The following is an 8,208-nucleotide window of genomic DNA, read 5'->3' on the forward strand; positions in this document are numbered from 1 at the left end:
CCTAGGTTAGTGCCTGGCCAAGAAGAATCACTTAGTGTCACACGAGACCAGATTGTATCTTTCTGAATTAGGATCATGAGGGTGGCTGCTCAAAATATGACACCACTTTACCCATTTCTCCCAGTAAGTTACCATTTCTGGTGTCCTTATCACCACCAGGACTTTTTAAGGTAAAATATTGAAGCACAAAACATAGTAGTGAATTGCAGCACTATTGTTTGTTTCAATACACAACAGTCCATGAAGCGGCAAGGCCTTGCTCTGTGCAAGGCAGAAGCCTGTATTTCACTTGCGATTCTGCAGGACATGATTTTGTTTTCTTTATGGTTTTTCATTCAACGGGGCTTTCCTACTGCCTTGCTTCCTGGGCCTGCTTTCCAATGACCGAGTTTAGAAGGATTTCGGTCAGACTCCAAAGAATCCCCTAGTTGGTTTGGATAAAAAGTTTGTGAGCCTTTGGAAGTGGGCCTGGTGTTTTCCAGGTGCAACAAAAGCCCAGATCCCAGCAGCTCTCCTGGCTCTGGGCTTCTCCCGGAAGCCTTTGCAGAAATCCCCAAGTTCATTCAGAGAAAAATGAACCCCTGCTGTCAGCCCAGGAGGGGCAGGGCATGACTAGGACACCCTCAGAATCATCAGACAGAAAGGGGGCGGGAGTTGGGGACCTTGAAGGTCCTCCGGCCACCACCAGTTCGTATTCTAATCATCTTCTGGATACAAGCCAATCCCCAGCATGCAGGTGATAGAAAATTTAGGAGCCGGAACAAGAAACGACTAATAAAACCCTGAGAGGAATGCCAAGAAAGTGAATAAAAACTGTGACAGAAACAAGATACAAGACTGCTTGTGTCTGGTGACATAAATAAGCATCCACCAGAAACAGCGATGTGGAAGATAGGAGCCGGCGCAGCCGTAAAAGTCGCATAAACTGACAGCGCTGATGCCCTTATGGGTTTCCGCCTCAAGAAGGTTTCCCCATCCAGGCCAGGAGACAAAGATGTCACTGGGCTTAAAAGACAAGGTGGGTGTTAGGCCTGGGAATAATTTGAATGATTGTATAAACACGAACAATCTTTTTAGAACACTGTTTGACAGTCTATTTCAGAATTTAAAATCCACATCCCCTTTGAGCAGCAATTGCACTGCGAGGCATTTACCCTGCACTCTTACCCGGGTCGCCTACACAGCGGGGTCACTTGTGATGCAAACTACTCCAAATAGCCCGAGTGTCCAGCAACCATGACCTGGTTAAAGAGCTTACAGTGCACCTAGACGCGGGGATATTATGCAACTATTAAAAAAATGTAGATGTCTAGCTGCTGAAACTGAAAGTGGCCTATAGTGTATTAAGTGAAAAGGTAAGGTACAGGACAATTGAAAACAGGATCCTACTTGTATACAGTTTAGAAAGATAGATGATGATAGATAGATAGAGACAGAGATAGATGGTAGGTAGATGTTAGGTACAGAGAGACAATAGATGCTAAATAGATACAGTAGATATACAGGTATAGACAGATACAGAGGATGATTTTTTTTTTTTTTTTTTTTTTTTGAGACAGAGTCTCGCTTTGTCGCCCAGGCTAGAGTGAGTGCCGTGGCATCAGCCTAGCTCACAGCAACCTCAAACTCCTGGGCTTAAGCGATCCTACTGCCTCAGCCTCCCGAGTAGCTGGGACTACAGGCATGTGCCACCATGCCCGGCTAATTTTTTCTATATAGATTTTTAGCTGTCCAAATCATTTCTTTCTATTTTTGGTAGAGACGGGGTCTCACTCTTGCTCAGGCTGGTCTCGAACTCCTGACCTCGAGCGATCCACCCGCCTCGGCCTCCCAGAGTGCTAGGATTACAGGCGTGAGCCACCGCGCCCGGCCCAGAGGATGATTGATAGATGATAAATAGGTGACAACTAGATATAGCTATGGAAAGACAGATCAATACATATAAGTAGGTGAAGGTACAGATAAATGATAGATGCTAGATAGGTATAGATAGTTACAGATAGATCAATAAATGGTAGGTAGATCATAGATACAGACAGATGATAAATAGATGCAGATAAATAACAGGTAATAAACAGATGAAGATATAGATGGTAGATAGATAAATATTCCCTGGATATACAGTTTTTACTGTGTCCATATATTATTTTTACTAATTACTTTTTAGAGAATAAAAAACGAAGAAAGGGCAAGCTGTGCAACTTCTAGAACCCAGCTCAGACTCTGACCCCTGCTCTTGAGAGGAAAGAGGCTGCCGCAGCCCTGGCTCAGAGCCCCCCCAGGGCCAGAGTTCCCCGCTGCAGCCAGCAAACCCCGCACAGCCCGAGAAGCAGTGAGCAGCTGCCCCCCAGCACCTCCTGTAAGATTAATCGCTGCCATTTGGGGAAGAGGCACCTTACGGGCACCTGCTGTGCACTGTGTGCATAGAAGGGCTTTAAAATAATTCCTCTCCCTGTGGTTGGTGACACAGGGTGAGTCATCACCACACAGGACCTTCCCCACCCAAGGGGAGGCTGGGTCAACTCATCAAAGGATCAACCCCACCCTGCAGATAGTGTCCTCAGAGGGCTCGTGATAACAACAGCCGTGCGGAATTGAGTGCTCACCACACACCCAGCCCAGGGATTCATGGGCTCTGTGCACATGGTCTCATTCCACCCTCACAGCAACTCCAAGATAGAATTAGCAACTGAGGCGATTGAGGCTCAGAGAGGGCAAGTGACTGACGCAAAGTCACACAGCCAGGGTGGGACTCAAATCCCATTTTCTGATGCCAGTTCCCATTTAAACTATTCTCCTGCTCGGGGCCTTGTGGGGAGAAAGTCTCCTGGCTTCTGAGCAGGAAGGCTCCCAGGGACATGCCACACCCCCACATCCCTGCCACATTGCTCCTCACCCACGCTTGGGGCCACATTCTGAGAGCAGCCCAAGTCGGCGTTTGTCTTCAAGAGATAATTAGATTACCTCCCTTGCCCAAGGAAAAGAACAGCAGATTAAAAAAGAAATATGACAAGCCATCTGAGTGCCAGGACTGCTCCCCTGAGAGTCACACTTCCATTTCAGTCCCTCATTCCAGACTTGAAACCAATTAAAGTAGTTGCAACGTACACAGTTAACACCAAGTGACAAAAGCCTGCCTAAGTGTTTAAAAGATCTAATTTACCCTCGGGCTGTGCCCAGAGAAACCTGGCTGGCCTGGTATTGTACAACTTAGGAAGCACTTGACCCAGCACTGACTCTGGGGGTGCCCCGCCACCCTCCTCCGATCCCCCTTCAGGTGTCACCCCCTGTGCCTTTTCCTAGTGACAGCAGACAAGGGAGGTGGTGGGGGCAGGGTGTGTATTGCTGACCCCTGGCAAGGTGGCTGGCTCAGAAGTATCTTGGGGTCCCTAATCCCTGCCTGCCCTAGATCTCGGCCTCCCCACTCCTGCCCACACCTGACAATTCGGGGGAAGAGAGCACTGTGGCTTAGCCGTCCTCACCTCGAGAACTCCCACCCAACAGCGAGAGTCATTCCCTTCCCCTTGTCACCTCAGGAGAGGACGTCTACCTCCGAAGTGAGCAGATCCAGGAATCCAGCTTCAGGAAAGGGTCTTCAACAATTAATTACCCAACCTGGGAAGAAAATACAAACCAGGCAATAATTAAAATGTGGCTCCTGTGCTAGCAATACATTGTTGTCACCTGAGTTTGTTTCCCTTCCAGGCAATTGAGAGCGAATCTCTGGCCCCATCCCTCTCAGAACAGGAGAGCAGCCACGCTCTGATGCAAGCGGCTTGTTCTCTTGCTCCCAAAACATTTTTGTGGCTGGATACTCAGATGGGTACTCAGATGGCATCTCCTTAGCTTGGGGACGCCTTACAGCTTGGAGAGCACCTTCACACCCAGGTTGCCCCTAGCTGCTCCCACCGGTTAGGGAGCTAGTTGGTCACCCCATTGTAAGGCTTACCCCAGCCCCCACGATGTGCCCTCCCTGTCAGCTCCCTGTCCCCTTTTCTACCATCTTCCCCCTCCCTTGGGAATTACAAATTATTTTAATTTGCTGTCAGCTTTTGTAAAGTATACCTGTACAGTATACTCTACTTTTCTATTTTACTGAGTTTTTCAAGGCAATTTTTACAGGGTATTAAATGTCCTTCCAACACCCCCTGCTGTAATTCAGCGGGCAGCCCACCTCGGGTGCACAGCCCGGGGCTGCCAGAGATGGCACTCCGGCTGCTCGCCTGCTCAAAGGCCCAGCCCCGGTGGGTCCCCCAGTGGAGCAGAGGCTGGGGTGGTGGCTTCCTCGCTGGACACTAAAGTAGCCCAAGGTTGCAAACCAAGATGCAGGGGCCAAGGCAGTGGAGGGGGGGGGGGTTCCAGTCTGCCCCTGGTGCACCCAGTTACCACCAGGTGCCGGGTAAGCAGGGAGCCCCGACATTCAGCTTCACTTCACCCGCAGAACAAGCATGGAGCCAGCAAAGCCCAGACTGCTCAGGCACAGTCTGGGGCCCCCACAGCTCCCCACCATCGAGTCTTTTCCTATTTGGGTCCCTGCTTGGTCTCTATTTCTTCAGAACTGAACACAAAGACAAGTTTCCCCAGGGCTCCTTCCCGCACCGGTTGCTGACTCTTCTAAGTGCCACTGAGGGTCATACTGGATCCAGCCCTGGGAGGCAGGTGCTGCTGCCTCAACTGTGCTCATGGGGAAATAGACTCAGAGGTTAAGTGACTTGGGAAAATCCCATGAGTGAGAGGGGACGCTGGGATTCGAACCCAGGCAGCCTGATTAGATTATCTGCTTTGCAGCCTCTGGGTTGTCCCGCAGCAGCTGGCACCAGAAGAGCTGCCTGCAGATCACAGAGTCTTTCAAAGCCATGAAGGGATAAGATCTTCAAGGAAACCTGAGGTGTTAAGCTGCTAATCCTCGGGCACTATGAATAACCCTTGTGTATGTTTGAATTTTTCTTAATTATGGATTTACCGAGAGTGAGACAGGACTACCCTGTCATTTGGGTGTTCATTTCATTGGCGACATTTCAATGAGTCTGGCTCCAGATTTGCTGTGTGTCTTCACACCCAGCCCCGCTGCGCAGGAAGGCGCAGCCCCTGGGCCTCTGCTCCGCTCCTGCTGTCCCGTTTCAGCTCGCTCATTCCTCAGCTCCCAGCTTCCCTTGCACCCAAGGCCCAAGACTGGGGGCTGCCTTCCCTGTGACCTCACTTCCAGCGTTTCCTGCCTCCCCAAGAAGAACCAGTCCTCTCAAACCGGCCTGCCCACTACAGACACTGTTCCCTCCACCTCCCCTGCCCCCCACGCCGGCTTTCTAACAGGCGTCAATGCCCACCCTGTGCGGAGCATCCTTCGGGTACCGGGACGCAGTGGAGGATGAAAGAGAACAAGTCTGTCTTCTCATGGAGCTTACACAAAAATGACAGGAGCGCTCCAAGCTCCCCTGTACATTTTCCCCTACTTTCCCTTTGCACCCAATAAGCAGGTCTAGTCTCTGCCTTCTAAACTGCCCTGTCCGCCCTTTTCCCAAGTTCACCCACCCGTCTGCCGCTCCCCTCTGGGAAGCCTTCCGAGTCCCTCGGATTTACAGTGAGCTCCCATCTGGGGGACACCTGCAGCTCTCACGGCCCCTCACTCACTCCTGTGAGCGGTGCTCCTGGGTGGCCTGGTGTTGCCACTTAGTTCTTCCTTGAGCATGGGCCCTTCCCCAGCGAGGCTGGAAACACCTCCCGAAAGAGAGGACAGTCTCCTCCGAGTATCCCCGATACACAGACTGAGAAGGTTCAGACTCTGGAGGTAAAGTTGCTTGACCTCTCTGAGCCTCAGTTTCCCCAGCTGTCAAATGGGGCGAATGATAGAGCCTACCTCAGGGGTTTGCCGTGAGGTTTCTATGTTGGTGACAGCTGTTGCTATAAAGAGGGTGACAACAAAAACTGATGGGGACACTAATAATAAAAACTGGAGGTGATTCTGGGACCCGGGCTGGGCACTCGGCAGGAGTCTGAGCGCTCGCTGACGCGTTCCTGGAAGAACAGTGAACTGGGTTCCCCCAGCGCGTTCCCTCTCCATTCACACGCGCACCGGAGGCCCACCATGTGACAGACACTATAATACCTTGGGGAAACAAAGAGATACAATCCCTGCCCTCGTGATGTTTATATACTTTTCTTTCTTTTCTCTCTGTCCAGGCTTGAAAAATTCGGATTTCTCGGGGAATGGGGATTGCCTCTCTCTCCAACAAGTCTGCATCTGGGACGTACAACAGAGCCTGTGGCGTCCAAAGGGACAGCTGGTTCTTATATAACAATAATCTTATGGGATTAAGATTCTTCTGGGTTACAATGCCTCTATCCCCTCATCCCTTTATTTTGTTAGGAGAGGCTGAAGTCATCGGAAGATCGCCAAGTCCCTGCTATCATACACTAAATTCTTTCCAGCCAGGCTTCTATCCTAGTGACACCTCCGAGTGTTTACCCTGCCAGCTGAATGACATCGCTCCAGAATTCGGCAGAAAAGAGCCATTTCTGCATCTACTCACATCCTGTCACTTAATTGTCATTGTGTAGGAGTTCATTAACATCCCCTTAATTCGTTGTGAAGCGTTAAAAGGCTTTCAAATCTGGTCAAACTCAAAACTAGTTTCTTTGCCTTTTATGATGATTGAAATGATGTGCATTGTAAATAACCTTATGTTCGACACTCAGCGATATTAATTTCACTTGACTTCATGACTTAAGGTCAAATACGTTAATCAAAGCCAGCGTCATTAGCACAGTTTCCTTTTCTATTAAGCGATTATGATCACTTACTATTAATGAGTCGTGAAGTTTTAATAAATTTTTTGCTGGTGTGAAATTGCAAAACAGTAATTATGACACATACTGTATGGATGGCTTGTTCCACGATGTAAATTTGGCCTAGTGTTGGTAAAAATACAAAAGAACCACAAATAATTAATTAGTTGCTGCCGTGGAACCAAAATAAGCCCTCACCATGAAAGTAAATGAATGAAAAATGAAGAGCCTTTTGTTTTGCAGTGAGCTGTTACACAGTGAGACCTCGGCACTCAAAAAGGCCTGATCTCTCAAAAATGACATTTTGACTTAAGCCAGAGGAAAAATAACTGCAAGAATTTTTTGGGTCAATGTCAGTTTTTTCTGGCATGGGGCTGATGGTATGACAGTATGGGGCAGGAGGAGGATTTTGAAATAAAATTAAATGTTGATGCTGATGGGCTGATGGGAATGACACCTCTCTCAGTCCCAAGGCACAGAGAGGTTGTGTGAGCCAGAATAGAACCAGAGGCAGGAAGGTTTTACAGCCCGATCAGGAGTTCTCTGCAGGACAGGAAGAATCCCTAAGGATTATGTTAGAATGCAGGTTCCTAGGCACTGCCCCTAGAAACTTAGCGCAGTCGGCCTGGAAGAGGGCCTCTGCACCCACACACTCAGGATTACTCTGATACAGGTGGTCCCTGGCCCATGCTTTGAGAAATGATAATCTAGACGCTCTAAAGCACAATTCTGCAAAACTATATAGTTGTCAAAGTTCTCACTGAGCAAATGCTTATATGTGAGGCCCCATATTAAGTACAAGATTGTAAATTTTCTACACTAAGTTTACAATAGAGCAAGAAAGGTATGATATGTATATAAACAACATTATATCATCATCTAAGACTCCCTTACTTATAATATGCCAGGTACAGAGCTGAGTATTTTATATGCACAACTGAATTTGACCTCACCACAATCCCTTTTTACAGATGTGGAAACTGAGTCACAGAGAGATTAAGTAACTTTCCCAAGCTCATACAGCCAGCAAGCAATGATGCCAAGCTAAGAAGCGGGGTCTATTATTCAGGCAGTAGGCAGTGGCTGAATGTGTTTAGGTAGGGGAAGAACATAACCAGAGGGCTTGGGAATTTCTCCAGAGACAGTGCTGAGCTGTGGGGTTGGTGGGGAGTCAGGTGAGCCTTTTAGGAGGCAATTTCAGGTGTCCAGAGCAGTGGCTTTCAAACGGCTCCCTAGAGCCCTGGAGGCTTTGGGGTGTGTCCCTCGGTCAATGCTGAGATAGGGATTAGGTAGGGTTCCTTATCCTATTTCATCTCACTCCACACCGCTCATTCTTATTTATATACCAGCCATATATATGTGGTTGTCATATGACAAAATGTGAAGATCCCTGGCTCGGGGCAAGCAAGGACAGGAGCAGGAGGT

This window comes from Lemur catta, chromosome 14 (genome assembly GCF_020740605.2).
Source record: "Lemur catta isolate mLemCat1 chromosome 14, mLemCat1.pri, whole genome shotgun sequence".
NCBI classification, from domain to species: Eukaryota; Metazoa; Chordata; class Mammalia; order Primates; family Lemuridae; genus Lemur; species Lemur catta.